Raw genomic sequence first — 20841 nt, 5'->3', positions numbered from 1 at the left:
CTAATAGTTCTTCCAATGCCCGCCCAAAGAGATGTGGGGATTCTGTAAACCCCTGGGGTAGGCTTGTCCATCTCAATTGTTGCTTTCTCCTTTTATCGGGGTAATCCCATTCGAATGCAAACCAATTTCAGCACTCCTCAGCTAATGGTTATGCGCAAAATGCATCCTTCAGATCAAAGTCTGTAAACCATGCATGCTCCCTCGGGATTTGACTTAGGAGAGTATAAGGATTGGATACTACAGGGTGCCTAACAATAGCTCTTTTGTTTACTTCTCTCAGGTCCTGGACCAGCCTGTATTTGCCTTCTGCCTTTTTAACTGCTAGTATGGAGGTGTTGTTAGGTGACATGCATGGTTCCAGGACACCTTCTGCTAGTAGACGTTCAATCACCAGGGCTATTCCCTTCCTGGCTTCTAGGGATATTGGGTATTGCCTGACCCAAATGGGAGGGGCCTTTTCTTGCATTTTTATTTTAATTGGTGGGATATCTATATAGAGGAATGGCTAGCTATCAACGGTCATGTTCCCATGCAGCAGTTAGCTGGGAAAGAATTAGACAGTAGAGTTCGGTTAGTGTGAGATGTTGCAAAGTCAGGAAGAGCTTAGTGATAACTGTTAACTGAGAACAGGATGCTGTGATCAGAAGAATGTGAATTCAGCATAGATGAGCGATCACAGGAATGTGGAATTAGGTGGAGTTGACCTTAAATGAAAATATCCAATAACAAGCTTGCTTTTGCACTAGGTATGAGCCTAATTATTGATGCTATATAAGTGGTTTTAGTTACCAGTAAATGAGACTTGCTGATCATTCATATTGAGTGCTGCATTTCTTCCGCCGAACTCATCAAATCTAGATAGCCATAGTTTCCTTCTCCTGCCCATTCTTCCAGATTTATCTCTTCTACGTCTTTGGTAGTCAGCCTCATGATTTGAACCACCATTCTACCGTTCTTTGGAATAATTCCCACCCCTAGCTGGACTTGTAAGTCCCTTCCTAATAAATTGCATTCTAAAACTGGTAAATACACAAAGTCTGTAAAACACTGTGTGGAGTTCCCTTTTACTTCAACATTTTCTACTTCTGAAGCTTTAAATGGTCTTCCCTCTGCCCCAGTATATCACAGACCCATTTCCCAATAATAACTCCCTTTGGGAATCTATACTTGATCAATCTGCTCCTGTGTCAACAGGAGAATTAAAGGAGAATTAAAATTCTTCACATTGGGAACCCACTTCAGAGTTTACCGGGGGCTCTTCTTGGTGGTTGATTGGGTCCCCTAAAGTATAAAGCCCCTGACACCCCTAATCGTCACTACCATCCCCTCTCAGGACCCTTTCTAGAGTATCTTGCTCTTGAGTTATGGCTTCATTGTGAAGTGAGTGTGAGCTTCCAACAATCCTTTTTCAAGTTTTCTCACAATAATAGCACCTCCTGTTCTCTCCAGGCTTCCTGGTTTTAACCCAAGGTGGCACAGGTTTACTTTTATCCTCCCCAGGTAGGGGCCTCAGTTCATCTCCACTTGGCTGGTTTTTGCCTGCTCCTATGCTCTCCCTAGCCACGGCTACCATAACTCTTGCCTTTGTTTTAGCTTTTTCTTCTTCCCTTCTCAGATACACTTTCAAAGCCTCCTTCAACAATTCATTCATTCCTTTTTCCTGCCAATCTTCTGTTTTTTCTAGTTTCCTCTTTATATAAGGCCACAATCTTGTAACAAGTTGTACCTTCAAAAGGATTTGGCCTTCAAGACTGTCAGGGTCAATGTTTGAATACAATTGGAAATTCCTTCTTAATCTATTTAACCAGGCTGCTGGGGTTTCATCCTTTACTTGCGCGCCATCGAAGGGTAGCTTCATATGGCTACCTTGAGGGACGGATTCTCTTATCCCTTTTATCATCAGAGAATGGTAATCCTCCATATTCCTCCTCCCTTCCTCTTGATTTGGATTCCACCCAGGGCCAACTAGTGGCAACTTATGGTCACCTGGAGGTCCCAATCTATTTTATCTTTCCCATACGCTTATCCCTGCCATCCAAATCATTCTGACTTCTTCTAGATTAAATAAGATATTTAGGATAGAATTTAACTCACCCCACGTATAGATGTAGGGACCTAAGAATTGATCTACCTGATTGGATATACCTATGGGGTCTTCTACAAGATTCCCCAACTCTTTTTTAAAACCCCAGACTTCAGAGGCTGTCAGTGGGGCCTTCACAAAACCAATTCCTCCAGCCACTCCACCCATCAGAACCTCCCTCAAGGGAAAGAGTCTCTCTACCTTACATGCCTTAGATCTAGTATTACAGTAGGGCCCTTCTGTAAGGTTTATATTTTGATCAAGAGTGGGAGATAAAAGGGTTTGATGGATGCTAGAGGAGGGGCCAGGGTTAGACATGGATGAACCCAACTCACAGCTGGGAGGAGGCAAAGGAACAGTAGTGGGGGAAGGAGAAGGGACCGAGTTAGTCAGAGACGTCACAGGGGGTGGGGCTGAGGAGAATGGCAATGGGGTTAAAGGAATGATTGAAAGCGAGGTGGGTGGAGGATTTGGGTAAATTGAGGGAGAGGTGGTAGTTGGAGGTGGTAAGGAGATTACAGCTGTTGGAGAAGGGATGGGTAAGGGTTTTGGAGGGGAAAGAACTGGGGTCTCAACAGAAGATATTATGGGGGTGTTCACGGAAAGGTAAAGCTGGGGGATCTAGGGGAAAGGCCTGGGGTGCTGCTGGGTAAACAGGAGAAGGGGTTGGTAAGTAATCAAGGGGGTCCCAATTTCTATTAACTCTTTTCTCTTGTTTCCTTTCCCTTTTACTCTCTTCTTTTTGTTCTCATAATTTACAAATTCTTACAGTCTCACCACCCTTTGTCGCGTCCCTCTGCCAACAAGCTGCGTAGGACAGTTGTTCTAAATCAATGTCTTCTTGAGCCTTCAAATGCTGATTTAGTTGGGAGCACATCCATGGGTCCTTGGTTCCACACCATGGCCACTCCCCTTGTAGTTTCAACTTGGACCAGACTTCCATGCAATAATATATCATTCTGATTTTGTCTAGACTCTTCCTAGCCTCTTGTGCTTCCCATCGATCTAACATTTGCCCCAGGGGGCTGCTAGGGGGAATATTCTTTAGTTTTCTCTTATGCCTTCCTTTGGAGCTTGTTTCCTTACTTACACACTTTCCCATCCCCCACTTCCTTAATCAGACCTTCACTAAAACTCTGAGGTGCCCCCATCCAAACAAAAAGTTAAAGACGGGCAACACAACTTATAAATAACTTAAAATTATGTTGGTCCTAATACTCTCTGGCCTGCATTCTGCTGCCAGGGGAATGGAGAAAAATGCATTGGCAATGTCAATAGTGGCGAACCACTTCACTGCCTTGGACTCCAGCTCATACTGGAGCTCCAGCATGTCCGGCACGGCAGCGCTCAGCGGTGGAGTCACTTCATTCAGTGCACGATAGTCCACAGTCAATCTCCATTCTCTGTCAGACTTGTGCACAGGCCAGATGAGGCTGTTGAAGGGGGAGTGGGTTTTTCTGACCACCCCTTGGCTCTCCAGCTCTCGGATCATCTTGTGGATGGGGATCACAGCATCTCGATTTGTCCTATACTGCCAGCGGTGCACTGTTGAGGTGGCAATTGGTACTTGCTGTTCTTCCACCTTCAGGAGTCCTCCTGCAGATGGATTCTCGGACAGTCCAGGCAAGGTGTTCAGTTGCTGGACACCCTCTGTCTCCACAGCTGCTATCCCAAATGCCCAGCTGAGTCCTTTTGTGTCTTTGAAATACCCATTTCGGAGGTAGTCTATGCCCAAAATGCACGGGGCCTCTGAGTCTGTCACAATAGGGTGTTTCTTCCACTCACTCCCAGTCAGGCTCACATCTGCTTCCACCAAGGTAAAATCCTGCAATTCCCCTGTCATGCCAGCAATAGAAACAGGTTCTGCCCCCACATGTCTTGATGGGATTAATGTGCACTGCGCACCAGTATCAACTAAAGCCTCATGTTTTTGTGGTTCTGATGTGCCAAGCTAAGGAATCCACACAGTCCGAAAAACACAATTTTCCCATGCCTCTACCTGGCTAGAGGCAGAGCCCCTCTAAGCCTGGTTATCCTTCTTTCCTTGGGTATATGTCTTGGATGTTCCTTCAAGGGGATCAGACATGTCATCATCATCATACCTGGCAGTTCGGCTATGGGCAACTCGAGCTGCTTCCCTTTTGGTGGAACTTCCTTTGTGACTCTTCTCCTCCTTCAATTCACGCACACGTTGTGCCAGAGCTGCAGTAGATTGCCCATCCCATCTCCTCATGTTTTCTCCGCAATCACGCAGGAAGAACCACAGCTCAGCTCGTGGGATATACCTTCTCTCCCGATCTGGGGAACCCCTGTGTTGAGTGACAGCACCTCTGATCTGTACTGCTGAGATTTGGAGAAGGTCCTCTTTAATCTCATCTCTAAGTTTCTTGTGGTTCTCCTCTATCTTATCTTCTAATTTCTGCAGACGTGTTTCCACAGCTGCGATTCTTGCATGTGTGGGGCCATGCACGGCATCTGCGTATGCTCAAAGCTTCTTTGCCATATCCAGCACAGTCTCCTCCCTTTCATCCCGTTTCATCATTGCTAAAGCAGATTCATATTCTTGTGGCCCAAGTCGTACCAATTTTTGCCGCATCACAGATGTACATGGCACCAAGTCTGGATTCTTAGTTGGTATGTCGTCTGAAAAGACAATCTCTGCCACTGCCATTTCTCTCAGGCGTTGGATCCCTTGTTCGATGGTTTTCCACTGTGTTTGCTGCATGTAAAGATTATCTACACACAGGTATCTTTGGGCTACACTTTTCAGGACTCGTGCCCAGAGACTGCGAGGGTTAGCCCCCCTCATCATCCCCTGGTCGATAACCGGATCGTGTGACAGGGATCCCAGATGCCTCGCTTCAGTGCCATCCAGAACTGTAGCTTCACCTGCGGCGTCCCACAGACGGACTAACCAACTAATTATAGATTCATCAGGTCGTCAAGTGTAGTCCTTCCTTAGGCCATGAAGGTCTTTCAGGGAAAAGGACTCAATATTAGCCTCTGATCTTGTGCCAGTTGCTTTGTCTCTTGATTTTATGTCAGGAGGCGTTGAGGGTCCTTCTCCTGCATCATCATCATCATCATCCACTGGTCGATCTGTTTTGTCTGTGCACTTTCCACTTCTCGTGCCAGTAGCAACAGCCATGGGTTGAGGCTTGCTGTCTGGTTTAGCTACCAGCTTTGTAACTGGGAGGTTGGCTGCAGCCTGAGTAATTGGGGTAACTGTTGATTTATCTCCCTGTCCACTTTCTCCTGTTTGCTGCCCTACAGTATCCAGCAATGTACGATAAGCATGTGCTAGGTCCCAGCTTACTGCAATGATCTTTTTTTCCTTGGAATCATCATTCTCTTTCAGGTATTTCCCCAGCTCAGCTGGATTCTGAATTTGTTTGTGTGCAAAGTCCTTAACTATAGGGTCACAAAATTCCTTCAGGATTTGGCCCATATCCTCCCATTCTGCACACCACTCAGGATTTTCCACGCCTGGTTCAGGGGTCTCATCAGTCCCTCTAGAAATCTCAGCCCTCATTCTAGAGAGGCCGAAGACTGTTTAGAGGAAACTTGCCAGATTAAATGCCAGAAAGATGGTCTCTTTAACATTCAGGGGAAACTGAACACTCTCCAATAGTGATGTAACAGATTCAGAGGAGAAGAAGGAAAGGAAAGGTTGAAAAACCTCATCCCCTGCTCCTCCTCTAACAAACCGGGTGCATAACCATACCCATGAATCCTTTATATTTGGAACAGACTCCAGCACCTGAATAAACTTCTTAGAAATCATAATCACTAGGCCCAGCCCAACAGCTATTCTAATCCGTGCCCCTCTACTGTAAAAGCTATGTGTTAGGGACAATACCAGGTCTAGTTGCGGATAAGAAAATAAACCAAGGGACCATAAAGGTATTAAAACCTCAAAAAAGCCTAGCAACCAGAAACACATGAAGGCCTGCACCCCAAAAGACATTATTAATTCAAACAGCATGGCTGGATGGCTAGGGACTGCTTTATCTTATCCCAATACAAAGTAATTGCCACTTCAGTACAATCAGTACAGGGTTTTTCTACTCTCTCGTGCCCCGCGATGGGCGCCAATGAATGTATTTGCCCTGGTTTAGGGCAAATTTGAGAGAAAACTTCCAATGGGCCCCCCCTCCGGGAAGCAAACCCACGTGGCCCCTTTCTCCCACCCCCAACTGGTTCAGGAAGAGATTTCTCTGAGAGAAGTGGAAAAAACCTGTTTATTTGACAGGCACAGCACTACCCAGCACAAGAACAGTATCAGATTACAAAACCTCTCGCTGCTCTGAAAAGATGACACAATTCAGAGGGTCTCTTTCCTGTGGGTGTTCGCTCTGTTATCAGTCCCTCTGGCACTGGAAAATGCCGCTGCCCAGGCTGGGCTCCCGGTAGTCCACGGGTGCAAGCTCCCGGTGCTCACCCGAGTCCCCAGTCCAGAGCAGGTTCGATTCGTTTCAGAAAAAGGGAAAGAAAACAGTCCAGGAAGACCTCTCTGCTCTGGCTAGTTGGAAAGCCAAGGCGATCTGTCTCTTGTTGTCTGTCTGTGCTGTAGTCAAAACTCCCGATGCGGGGGGAGCAAGTACAGTCTCTGATAACAGACTCGGTGCTTCTTCTCCACTCACTTTTACTCTTAGATGAAATTTTAAGGATACAAAACCTGTGTCTGGGCTAGGTGGACGACTGGGGATACAATTTAACATCATAATCAACCCAGGACATTTATTTCCCAAGCTCTTACATACAATACATATGCCTAATCCCAGCACCTCCCGTCCCCATTCAATATTAAAATGAATCTATTAGTCCTGCACATGTGTGCAATTCTTCTCTTGATGTGGGTCGGTGGTCTCAAATTGGGTCAGTAATCTTCAAAGGATGAAGTCAGGAAAATCTTCATCAGGTCTCTGTGACCCTTTGGCACGATCCAAGGCCCCCTGTTTGGTGATTGATTGGTACAGAGTCCAGGTGCTGGTCATTGTTCTCACTGGTTTCAATCTGTTCTTAAAACAGTTCACTTACTCCACTTTTGTTTAGAAACCAGCTCATAATAGCAAACAATGTAACAATTAGCTCTGGCTTAAGCATCTAATAATCATTAACCTACCATTTGCTTATCTGATTTACATCTTGATCAGTCTAAGTTGCTTGTAACTCTTAGCTAAAATCTTAACTCTCCAAAAATCATGATTCATTTCCCCACTCCTTTTTCAAGTTAGTAAATTCTTTTACTAATATACAGATTCTTCTTCATCTAGCAAAGCTGTGTGGTAGGCATACTTTAAGACCATACCATATGCTTTTGATATTGAAGTTAAAGCTTTGCTACTCGCTTCAGCATTCTCCAATTTCATACAAGTATTATAACAGACAGAATCAAACTTACACTAACTAAAATAAGCAAAACAATAATTGAGTGAACCAAGGTATTTAGCAGATTGATTGCAGTTAGTGACCACCCAAAAAGCACATCCTACCAATACTGGGGTGGGCCTTCATCTAACTTTTAAAATACTCTCTGTATAATCTCTTTGTCATGATGCATCGTAATCAAAGTTTTCTTCTCTTCATTTTTAATTTCTTTAAGAATTTATTTCAATTCATTGTGTTTCAATAATTGTGCAGCTAAAGTTAAGTTCATCCCTATAGGCATAGGTGATTTCTTGCACGGTAGTCAAGTTTGCCTTTATATGTTGAAGCAATACGGCGGGTGCCTGATAGGAAAAATCACATCCTTCAGTTTTGACAAAGTTACAAATGCACAAGTTAAACTGACTTTCATTCACAATGATCTCATCTACCACTATAGTGGGGCGTGCTGTCCTAACACAGACACAACCTTGTCCTGTATATACAAGCAGAGTTGTTTGATTAATGGGATGCATTTCAAAGGGACAAATCCTTTGCTCCCTATCCAAACAAGTATCTTTTATTATTACTTACATTGCCCTCACATATAAACCCCAATTGCTCCCTCATTGAACAGGGTTCGAAATTAATGGTCCAGCCACCTTCCTTTAACTTTCTGTGCCCACATTCTGTCCTGCCCTTCTATATTTTCTCTTTCTGGTAATACTTCAGACAACTTCCACTGTCTGGCACCTAATGCTGATAAGGAAGATTGTAAAGGTTGTTTCAGTTTAACTATATCACTGTCAATTACTGTCAATTTGTCCATTAATACTTCCAAATCCATGGTGTTTAGAACCCCCAGTCCCATCCCCAGTAATTCAGTAAGGTCTCTCTTCTGTTTGGACATACAAGGTTTATGCTGCTGCAGCCAGGTGGTCACATCCAGAAAAGAGGTCCTTAAAAATGGAGCACACTCGGGCCGAATATCAGACCTGCATTGCCATCTCTACCCGTTTGAATGACCAATTTGGATTAACCAGTGGTTTTTGAGTGCCTGTCTTCTTAAAAGCATATGGAGCATATGGCCCAATTTTGGTAATTATGGGGATTATAAAGTGTCTTGAGTCATCCATTGTGGTTCTTTTAATGTTAGCACTGGTCGAGGTGGTTATCATAACTTCATCTTTTAGGGGAGCAGTACAAACTTGAGTTATATTAAAATTAATCTTCAGGTCTTTAATTGCACGTCCTTCTATTTTGAGCCTAAACTCAGAAGAGTTAGTTAAGCATTTGTCACAGCATTCAGGGCCAATTCAAATAGGTTTCATGTGTTTCTGATGAGATTCATGGAATCCATCTTGGACAAATGCATTTGCACAATCCCCAAACATTTCTTCCTTCCCACACAGTTGTAACTTTTAGCATCTGATTCAGACACTCACGGGAGTCAAAATCATAAGCTTTTCTTTTGCACTCATGTATACCAGACACATTATATACAAGTGGTGCTGCATTAGCTGTGGCTATAGCGATGAATGTAAATGTCACAACTCTCCAGGCTATAATTACTTGGTTATCCATTACAACTACAAACTCTTCTCTTTTTCAGAGAGTTGCTATATTATACTTACTATTCCACCCACACTCTTATGTATTTTCCCGAGAAAGCTTTAGTTTCAGTTCGTTATCACCCAGTATAACTTTCCAGCGTCCTTCAGGAGCCTTCTTCACTCAGGAGTGATGGATCCAGGTGCTTTGTTCCTTGATCTTGATTGCAGTAAAGGTGGTGAGGAACACTTGGAATGGTCTTTCCCACTGTGGTTCCAAAGCTTTTTCTGCAAAAGGCTTAACATATACATAATCCCCAGGCTGCACATCATGTACTGGTCCATCTAATCCTCTGCTTTGAGCCCCAGCCACATGTTTCTTGATTTCTCTAAGTTGCTTGTTTAGGGCTATCATATATCTGTGTAGGGTTTCTTCCCCTACTTGAGTGGATGTTGTTCCTTCTTGAATTCCATATGGCCTTCCATAGAATATTTCAAAAGGGCTTAGTTTTTCTTTTACTCTTGGCTTAGTCCAAATTCATAATAATGCTAATGGAAGAGCCTGAGGCCAAGGTAGCTTTGCCTCTTGTGCCAATCTTATAATTTGCTGCGTAATCAAATAGTTCATTTTCTTCACTTGGCTGCTTGACTGAGGATGATACGGAGTATGAAGTTCCCAGTCTATGCCTAAATGGTGGCTAATTTGCTGCACAATTTTTGAAAGGAAATGTGGCCCCCTATCTGAGGACATTGTAACTGGGACTCCAAAGCGTGGTATTATTTCTTGTAACAATGCTTTGGTTACCTCTCGTGCTTTGGCAGTTCTGGTAAGGAAAGCTTCTGGCCACCCTGAAAAGGTGCACAGCAGTAAGTATCAGTACCCACCTTTCCTGGGTAATTCTGAAAAATCCATTTGCCATTGCTGCCCAGGTCCATATCCTTTCGCGGTTTGCCCAAGCCTTGGTTTAGGAATATTTTTGGGATTAGTTTGGAGGCAAAGGCTGCATTGGTGAGTCACATGAATTACTGTACTTTGCAAGTTCCTGGCTATAATTCTGTCTTTCAAAAAATTGTACAGAGTATCTATTTCCCAATGTGTTTTCTCATGTTCTGCTTTCACTAATGACCATAACATGTAAGGGGGGATCACAAGCCTTCCTTTCCCTTCATCTGTAATAGCCCACTCCTCTTGGTTATAACTTCCATTTTCTTTCTCAATAAATCTTTTGTCTTCTTTACTATGCCTTGGCTTACCTTCAGTGGAAATTTAACCATCTGGAATTAAAGCGGACTCAACTGTCTCAACAATCACCTCACCTTTAGCTGCTTCTTTTGCTTTTCTGCCCAGCAGCTCATTTCCTTCTTCCAATTCAGAGCTCACTTGTTGGTGTGCCTTGATATGCATGATGGCTACCTTTTCGGGTAACTGGACTGCCTCCAACAGTTTTATCTTGTGCATATTTAATACTTTTTCCTTGTGACTTCAACAGTCCTCTTTCTTTCCAGATGGCTCCATGTACATGAACTTCCTCAAAAGCATACCTCGAGTCTGTGTGAATATTAATTTGCTTTCCTTTTGCCAGCTCTAAAGCCCGGGTTAAGGCAATTATTTCAGCTTTCTATGCCGAGGTGTTGGTTGGTAATGGTCCAGACTCTCTTACATCTTGGCTCGTGGTAACCGCTTACCCCGGGTGTCTTTTTCCACTGATGACATAACTGCTTCCGTCAGTAAACCAGGTCTCAGTGTCCTTGAGATCTGGGTGACCGGAGTAGGTGGCTTGGATGGTCTCCAGGCAATCATGGATCAAGAGTTCTCCCATGCTACCACTGAGGAAAGGAAGCTGGGTTCACAATATGAGTTACTGCAATTTCTGCATCATCTTGTTCTACCATAATGGCTTGATATTTCAGGAATCTCAGCAGGGAAAGCCAGTGTCCACCTTTTACCTCCAGGACCATTGACACTGCATGGGACACTAGCACAGTCCTCTTCTGGCCTAGGGTGAACTTGCGTGCTTCTTGGACGTTTACTGCCACTGCTGCAACGGCTCTGAGACGCCCCGGCCACCCTTTAGCTGCTGCATCCAGCCGCTTGGAGAGGTAGGTGACTGCCCTGCAATACAGGCCCAGGTCTTGTGCTAGTATTCCCAAGGCAATCCCCTGCTTTTCCTGAGAGAACAAAAGGAATGGTTTACTCACATCTGGCAGTCCCAGGACTGGAGCTGACATGAAGGCCTTCTTTAGTTGGTCAAAGGCTCATGTTGCTTCTTTTGTCCATTGGAGGTTTCTGTTTCCTTCTGTAATCACGGCATCTAGGGGTCTAACTAACAGCCCATAATTGTAAATCCACAGTCTACACCACCCCGTCATGCCCAAAAAGGTTCTCAGTTCTTTTACATTCTGGGCTTTTGGGGTCTGGCATATTGTTTCCTTATGGTTCCTAAGGTTCTTTGGCCAGCACTAACCTCATAGCCCAAATAAATAACTGTTTGCTTCACCATCTGGGCTTTCTTCTGGGATACTCAGTACCCCTGCAGACCCAAAAAGTTTAGCAGGCTTACCGTCCACTCCACACATGCCCTTGAGTTTTGGGAGCTATCAGGAGCTCATCCAAATTCTGTAATATCTGTCCTTCTCTTGATGGAGCTTCCCAGGATTCCAGATCTTTTGCTAATTGTTCTCCAAATATTGTGGGCAAGTTCTTGTAGCCCTGTGGGAGTACGCACCACATGAGCTGAGTCTTGTGTCCAGTTTTGGGACTTTCCCATTCAAATGCAAAAATTTTCTGTCTGGCCTCATGGAGAGGAATGCAAAAAGAAAGCATCCTTTAAATCTAGGAGAGTAAACCATGATAGTTCAGGTGTTAAACAAGTTCACAAAGTGTCGGGGTTGGCAACCACTGGGTACAAATCCTCAGTTATCCTATTAACAGCTCCTAAATTTTGTACTGTTCAGTATGACCCCTCAGGCTTTTAAACAGGTAGTATAGGAGTATTGAACTCCCACTGACATTCTCTTAATAACTTTATTTGTAAAATATTTACAATTACAGGACTAATTCCTTCTCTGTCTTCTTTCTTTAAGGGATATTGTCTAACTTGAACTGGCTGTTTTCCTTCCTTAAGTTTCACTTGCACTGGGAGTGCATTCTTTGCTCTCCCTGGTATGTTTTCAAGCCCAAACCCCAGGAAATACCGGATCCACTCTTTTTCTATAAATCTCACCTTCACTTTCAACTTTAGCCTCATTAGCCATCAACAGCAAGCTTAGCAATTTCACATATTGTTGAACCTTAACCTTTAAAGTAATCTCCCCATTTTTAAATATTTTTTTTGCCTCTAATAGTTCCTTCCCAGATCTCTACCCAAAAGTGCTGATGGTACACTGGGCATATATAAAAACCTGCAAATTCCCCATTGTTTCCCAAGTTTATATTTCAATGGCCTGCAAAAATAGGCTCGTTCAGATTGGCCAGTGGCTCCCTTTACCATAACATAATCATCTGTTATGGGTATTAAAGCTTTATTTAACACCAAATATGTTGCCCCTGTGTCTATCAAAAACTCTCTCTTTTTCTTTGTTCCCTAGTTTCATTATAACCAGAGGGTCTCCTAGGGTCAGATCCTCTGGCCCACCTCAGTCTTCCTTAACAGGAGCAAGCACTGCCTCCCCTTTTCCATCTCTAATTCTTTGATCATCACCTTTTCTTTGTTCTGGACACTGGCTTTTTCAGTGTCCAATTTTCTTGCAGTATGCACATTGATTTCTCCCTAGCCTTGGGGTTCTTGCTTTTGCAATCCTTGTCCATGCCTCCCTTGTTCTTCTTTTACTACTGCTACTAATTTTCTCATCCCTTCTTTACACTCTTCTTTGCGATTGCTGAAACTCTCCATGCCTCTTCTAGCAAAGTCTCCAAATCCCATGCTGATGGCTTCTGAAGTTTTTAACTGATGTCCCTTGTAGATTGTCCTAAAAATAAACCCACTAGTTGTTGTGCCCTTTCCTCAGACTCTGAACCTAAAGTCGTAGGGCAACGCATTGCATCTCGTAAATGTTCTAAAAATTCAGAAGGTGTTTCAGAGGGACCTTGTTTAATTGCATATAGGCCCAACCAGCTTATTGTTCTAGGAATTGATCTTTCCAACCTCTTTACTATAAAATACTGATAATCTTCTAATTTTCTCATATCATCATTATTACAATTCCACTGTGGATCCTGGAGTGGAGAAATTTCATTAATTCTGCTCTGTGTTATTCTGCAAGCATCTTCTGCTAAACCCCCAGCTACCTTCAAAAGCCATTGTTTTTCTCTCTCTGTTAAGGCATCCAACAACAGCTGGAGATCTAACCAGTCAGGTCGATGCTGTTTAATAATAAACTTCAACCTCTTTGCCACAGTTATTGGGCCACTTCAATAACATTTAGCAATCTTTTCCCAGACCTCTAAATCCATTGTAGAAAAAAGGATCTTAACTAGCATTGTTTTCCCTTCAGGATTTGCTGCCTCCCTCAAAGGTGTTTGTATAATTTCTTTGGTTTGTTTCTGAGTCTGGGTTGTTGTAGGACCCATTGGAGAGGGCTCCTCTTCCTCACTGTCACTGCTAGGCAGCAGGGAGAGATTAAGGAGTAAGTGGAGTAATTGAAGTAGAGGAGAAAGTAGAAGCTGAAGCTGAACTTAAAATAGAAATTGGAGTTGATTCAGCTGTGCTTAAAGCTGGAGCTGGAGTTGAAATGGAAATTGCTTTAGGAGTGGGGGATGGAACATAAGCTGGAGTTTGGACAGAAATGTCAGGAGTAAGAGCTGGAGCTGGGTGTTGAGGTGAATATCTGTCCCAAATTTGCTTCTCCCCTCAGCCCCCCCTGCCTTCTAGGAGGTGGGTCAAAGAGATCTCCCAACTCTTGCTCCAGTGAGTTGGCTGGGTACACCTTGTCAGGGTGTGTACAGAGTTGATTTATGGAGCATGTACTGCAGTAACATTTTAGCTTAGCCCTATTGTCTTTTCCCTGGGCCAATACCAAGGGGTCCAAAGGGGCCCTAAGCCCAAGGTTTCTCTGCCACTCAGGGTCGTTCCAGATGCAGAAAAACACGTCAACATACGTCACCTCCTCCCGTTTCCGCTCCTGTCTCAAAAATAACATAAGCTGCAAAAGAGTCTCCTAATGTAAAGTTCCATCTGAGGGCCACCTGACGCCCCCTTCAAGCTTGTAAAGTGGCCACCACTGAGGAGAGAACTTAACAAGGGACCTTTTATTCTCTGTACCCCCATACTCTGCGAGCTCCTTCCAATGTGCCAAAATACACCCTCAAGGACTAGTTTTAGGGATCTCTTTACTCTGGTTACTTCCCATCACTCCTCATTTCCTTAACAAGAATCAGCACTTTATTCTGATCCCCATTGTCTCCTCCTTTGCTTTCTGTCTCACTTCCAACCAAACCTAGCTTCACAGATCTGTACAGTTCTTTCTCAGTCTTTTTTCCCGCACAGCCCTCTGCTCAGGTACTGAATGTGACATTCCATACACCAGCTTCAAAATCTTTGGCTCTAAATCAACTCCATCTGTCAACACTGGGTACACCCTCTCTACTGAAGAACGATAGTAACATCCTGCACAAATTTTACACTGCAACAGCACCAATGTACAGTGCCAACCTCTAGATGCACCAAAAGCTGCAGGAAAATACAAGCTATTCCATTCACTCCTTCTTGATTTTCTAACTTCTCCACAGCCTGCTTTTCCCAATCCAAAGACACAAGTCCTCCAGCAGATGTCCGATAGAAACCTTCTAAATATATTCTCTCATTTCCCCTATCTATCCACCAGCTTACTGAATTCACAAACTCCCACAAGTCGAGCCCAAACCACTCAGGCAAAGAGATTCCTTCTATTTGTCTGGCCAGACTGAGTTCTCAGACCAAAGCTACCCTTATTCTTGCAAGGGTGGCTTCAGATTATGCTGACTCAGGGCCTCACAGTGCCCAGGTATCACAACTAAGCTCTTATCAAGGGCTTCTACTCCTCCTTCCCAAAGTAGTCCTATCCTTTGTCTGTCCTCAATCTAATTCAAAAACATTCACGTCTCAGCTCTCACAGACTAATCAACTTCTCCAAACAGACTACTTCTACTGCTTCACTCAGTATGCACTGCACTTACAACTTTTGACACAGGATAGCAGTGTTGCCTCAAAAATACACCACAGCTTGCAAAACAAATTCAAGTCACTTACACACAAACAAAGCGTCTCTTCCATGCAGACTAACGCCACCATCTTATTATTCTCACGGGAAACACTTACAAACACACTATACTAAAGCACTCAACCTCAATATCTCAAATTTCACAGACAAAAACACCAAAAAGCTCTCGGAGTTCAGACCCTTTCAACATGAACCTCGCGTGTTACAGTAAATGCTGTCCCCTGTTAAAAATAAACGAGGCTGGTAACTTCCTAAAGGTAAGCATGTTTATTGGGAACAATGAACAATTGGAAATGAGATCCCAAGATAAGCCCAGGGCCAGCGTGACAAGCCAGAGTAACAATAAATGGAGTGACACCTGGGGTGCTCCTTAGGACTTCAAATTCCACAGGAGGACCAGGTGCTGAGCACCCGGGGGGCTTCAAAGTCTTCCAGTCTGCTGGATCGGTGCATTTCTCAATCCTCGTGCTGGCTGGTCTCTTTTCTGTCCACTGGTTGGTCCACACTGCCGTGCAGTTCTGACCAATCATTTCAGATTGGTTTGCTCATTCTCCAGTCACACTTTAGGGTATTGTTGTCATCCCTTTTTCTCCATGAGGCACTATTCTAGGTTTCTCCTGTTAAATCTATTTGATCCTTTCTGCACCCCCATCTAGTGGTTACATACCCGTAAATCAGCACATTTAACTTCAATACTCATTACATTAATTATAGCGTTAGAAATTCATAACTTTTTAACCTTTATTAATTATATTATTAAAAATTCCAAACTCCACCTACGAAAGTCAACTTATCTATAACACCGTGACGGCTCTCCCTGCCCAAGGGGACAGAGCCAGGCCCTGTCAGGAGCCAGTGCAGGCCCTGCCCAGTTGGCAGCCAGGGCTGGCTGTGGCCCTGGGCTTGTGGCAGGGCTCCCGCTCAGGGCTGCTCCTGTGCCTTGTGCCTGTGATGCCAATGGCCTGCGCATGCAGTACTTCAAGAAAGTAATGTCTGCCTCTTAATACTACAGTGAGTATTAGTAAAGAGATTGATTCCCAGCATTGGTGACAAGATGAACAAACTGAAGCCACTTGCTGTAAAAGGTGTGATAAATGGAGATGGTTTGTGCTAACTGAATTTTAACTATTTAAAAAGTTGTTATTATTATAAAAAAAATAAAAGGATTTAGTGTTACAAGGCAGATGGACCCCTTTACAGATGTTACATGTTAAAAACAGGATACAGGATGTAGTTTAAGGTAAGTAATGTGCCAAGACAAAATCGACTTTGAGATGGACAAAGCTGGAGCGACTTTAAGCATAGGGCCTGGAATTATAAAATGTAAGACTAATTAATGGAATATAATGCTTATTTACATAGCACAACGCTTAGTACGCACACTGCAACCTATAAGGTTATCCTGGAAAATGAGGATGAGTGTAAGCCTTCATTCAAAGACCACCAAAAGAAGACTGGAGACCCCCTAGCAACAAGTGCTTCATGTGCCATGAAGAATATGTAAAATTTATGAACTGGAAGTAGGAGGAAACTTACGGGAATTATTAATGAATATTTATAGGCATACAGTATGTAAGTTTAGTTTGAATTGCTTTGTTTTGTATGTGAGGTAGGATGAGAAGCCCTCTCCATACCCCAGTCGGTTTTGCTTCTGTTTTAATCATACCTAATTACTGTCAAATTACATACATAAATTGTTTTATTCTACTAAATGGTATTCTTTTATACCAAATTGCTATTCAATTCACTAAATTGTATTCATTTTTAATTGAACTGTAGTTAATTCAATAGTTGTCTAAATTCAATTTCATTTATAACAAAGGCCTGCATAAGTACCACCACAAGTCACAGCCAAAAACAGGATGTCCCACAAGGTATCCCTCAACCATGGCCCAAGCAGCCGCAGATCCTCCTTCAACCCTGGCTGCATTGCAGCCCCACTGAGCAGCAAGAAGAGAAGGGCCTTACTGAGAGCAAGCAAACTTAACCCTCTGCCAGGACACAAATTTAGAGGGCAAAAAATTTAAAAACACCACAGCATCAGCTGCGTTTCACAGTGAGAACGGTCAAAAGTCTCTGCCCCTCAACACTTCCCCAGCAGGTTCACAAAGGTAACTGGGATCGAAGCTGTGCCCTCGGAACCAAGAGAGCCAGCCTCCCTTCAGGGTGAGAAGCCACTGCCCCAGTTATACCCCTGGGTGCCTCCTGTGCCCCAGAGAATGGCCATAGCTGTAAATGTGTGTTTGGCTGCAGCACAGGGCCAGGCCGAAGCTCGGCAGCCTCATCAGAACCCACGGCTGCAGCCATTACCTGCCAGGGCCCTCACCTGGCCCAGCCCGGCCTGAGCAGCCCAGACTGGCCTCAAGGGATGGGCTTAACCTGCCCACTGTGCCCGCAGGCAAGGCCCAAGGGCTCGCAAGAGGTTTTCTCCCAGCTTTGCAAAACTTCAGCCAAGAGTGTCCCCTTTGCTGTACTGAGAAGGGTAAAAAACCCTCTCAATTAAACCCTGCTGCACACCTCATCTGGGAACCCTGCACACTTCAGGAGAGAGCCAAAATTTGCCCTGTGTGCCTCATGAGGTGCAGGCCCAGGTGATGCCATAGAAGGAAATGTGCCCTCAGCCCAGGGACGTTCAGCTTGGACTCCCCCAGCCCCTTGAGGCCCTGCCGCTGGTCACGGCAGCCCCTGCCTGGCTCCTGCCTGCCCACACCGTGGTCAGCCCCAGCTGCTCCAGGACATGGAGATCAGCCAGGGCTGGTGCCATGTGGCCTTTGCTGGTGGTACCAGCCGGACACTGGGCTAAGACTTTCATCTCTAAATTTGAATATAAAACATGGGCCAAGGCCTGCTGTGGAGGACAGGGTGTGTCCACATGCAGTCCTGTCCAGACAGCAAGGCAAGGGAGGTCAGGGGCAGAGGGTCTCGCTTTGGAGGTGTGAGTCCCTCAAGTCGGTGTGCAGCCGCAGAATTGCAGATGTGGGACAGAGATGAAGTGAGGGATGACAGGTCCATTTCTCACTGCCTGAGCTGTTCAGCTGATGTTCTAAAAATGCACAGGAAGACCAAGGGAGAGAAGAGCTGGCTGAGGCCCCCAGCTGCCGCTGGCACACAGGGACCCTCCTGCACAGCAGGGCCCAGAGCGGCCAAGGCTCCCCAGCACGGCTGCAGCTGCTGGCACAGCTTGGCCCAGCTGGAGAGCTGCCCCTCAAGACCCAGCGAGCAGGGGATGGCTCTGGGCAGGGTCCCTGGCCAGGAGCAGGCCCCAGAGCGCCTCTGCATTTCAAGGGCAATCTCGTTCCCACTCTTCCTTCTGCCCACCTTGCTTTGCCTCTGCCTGCCGCTCCTGGGGCTGCTCTTGGCCAGGCAGCCCCTGTGGGAGCCAGCATTGGCTGCAGCACAAGTGGGCTCCTCAGGACAAGGCCCAGCAATTCGGAGGCCAATGAAAGGCCTGGGCAGCAGCAGCACTCTCAGCAGAATTCTGTGGACTACCATTGACTACATTATTAATATTTAATAATTTATATTAATATTAATATTTAATAATATTTAATAATTGACTATGCGTCAGGCTCCCAGTGCTGTGTGCAGAGTTTTAAGAAAACTCTGGAGAAAAATCAACAAATTACCACCTGATCTTGTACACTTTCTGGATCCCAAAACAGCAGCATATAAGCACAAGTGGCACAGTGAACAATGTCACTACTGTGTCTATCATGCAGGATTTGTGCTCGTCCTGGGAGCAGACGGTTCTTGAGAATTGTTATGCTCCGGGCCTGCACGATCAAGTCCAGGGAGGCTGCACTTGCTGGAGACAGGCATGGGACTCCAAGGAGATGTGCTTCTCCTCAGGAAACCATTTATTCAACACGGGAACCAACTCAGCTTAGATCCAGAGACAGAAAGCCCCAAACAGGGGCAGGGATCCCCAACGGTTCCCAGGGAGAAGGGAGCACCATCTTGGGAAAGGGGAACCAGGCCGCCTGCTCACCTGCTCTCCATGCTCGCTGTGGAGCAGCCTGGGCAGCCCTGTCAGGCAGGGCCGCTGCCAGGAGGAGCAGGAGGAAGAAGCGCAGAGCAAGGGCCACGATGCCTTGCCCTCTGCCCGTCCCGCAGCTCTTGCTGCCACCACTGTCCTGTCACCGCTGTTCCAATGTCAGCACCACTGCTGCCTCTGCTGCTGGGTTTTTTTGGGAATGAATCTCAAGAAGCGCCCTACTAGTGAGGAGAATATTTCCCTCCAGGCAGCTCTGTTCAAGCTAGCTTTTTTTACATGAACCTAGTTATATGACACTGGAGAAGTGAGACATTTCATGGTTCTTCCTGCAATAGGTATGTCATGTCCAAAATTCAACTCATATTGGTGATTCCCACTAATGCAGGCTGCACCAGCTCTTGTAAGCAGACAGAGTCTGTGCTGTGAGCTATGACCAGCTGGGGTGGTGGTGGAGTGGAGTGCCAGTGTTATAGCACCTGTCAGCTGCTATAGTGATTTCAGCTTTCGCCTTTAAAAAGTCTGAGTGAAAGTCCGCTCTCAGCGATGTGGAAGAAAGAGAGATGGAGCTTGTTATCTACTCTCCTTGGAGGGCTTTTTAATTCAGCTCTTTCCTTCAAGAAATCCTGTAGGAATGCTGCTGGGCTTCCAGAGAATTAACCTTTTATCTCCTGCAGGTCAGGGTATGTACAAGGGAACAACCAATAAGAACCACAGAATTAACATGAACTGAAAAGGATGCTGGACAGGTGGCTTTTTGTGTCCGTATGCCTGCAAAGGTTGCCTGCTGAGGTTTCTCCCCTAAGGAGAGTGGCAAACTCTATCCTAAATAGTCCCTCCAAGGAAAGATGGGTGTATTGTTGGCTGCCTCACTGTCCCCTACAGTGAGCTGTGCTGGCCTTTGGCTTGTATTTAAGAAGTGAATGACTTGAAGCCATAATTGACAAAAATAATGCAACACAGGCCATCAGGGTAGCTGCATGCTCTAGCGGAGACCCAAACCCCCTGCACAATTTGTGGGTGTTCTCACCCACCCTAAAATCTCCCTGTGGGCCTCACGAGTAATCCCAGAGCCCTGCTCAGCATACTGGTGTCCCTGAGCCCCTGCACACCCCTGGAGATATTCCAAATGCCCTGCACAACTAAGGGTGTCCCCAGCCCCCTGCACAGCAGAGAGGGGACCCAAACCCCCTGCATGCCTTTAGAGGGACCCAAAGGTGACATTCAGGAAGCAGCAACAGGGCTGAGCCATATTCTCTGTGTGAAGAATGTGTCTCATGGTGTGTGTGTTCACCATGTGTCCCTGAGTGAACAGATGAGGCGTGGGGGGCAAATCTCCACTCTGCTCTTAACAGATCCTGTGGTGCCACAGGCCCAGTGTCTGTCAGGCTCTGAGCTCATCTCTCAGGCTATGAAGGACTTCCTTTGGTGCACAGTCCAGCCTCATTCCATTTCTTTCAAGGCAAGCACTTAGTGATGGCTTTCCTCTTTTCCTGGGCATGTCACTGGAGGAGGTGCAGGCCCAGGTGATGCCATAGAAGGAAATGTGCCCTCAGCCCAGGGACTCTCATCATGGGCTTCCCCAGCCCCTTAGGGCCCAGCCGCTGTTCATGGCAGCCCCTGCCTGGCTCCTGCCTGCCCACACCGTGGTC

The 20841-nt window shown here is 45.4% G+C and overlaps 1 pseudogene; it reads right to left on the bottom strand.

Moving 5' to 3' along the window:
• Positions 1 to 4103: 4103 nt before the first annotated feature.
• Positions 4104 to 6135, bottom strand: LOC147651077 (uncharacterized; annotated as a pseudogene).
• Between the last annotated feature and the right edge of the window lie 14706 nt (positions 6136 to 20841).

This window comes from Cyanistes caeruleus, chromosome 11, assembly GCF_971803275.1.
Source record: "Cyanistes caeruleus chromosome 11, bCyaCae1.hap1.1, whole genome shotgun sequence".
NCBI classification, from domain to species: domain Eukaryota; kingdom Metazoa; phylum Chordata; class Aves; order Passeriformes; family Paridae; genus Cyanistes; species Cyanistes caeruleus.
This window is presented reverse-complemented; position numbering and strand designations above follow the sequence as displayed.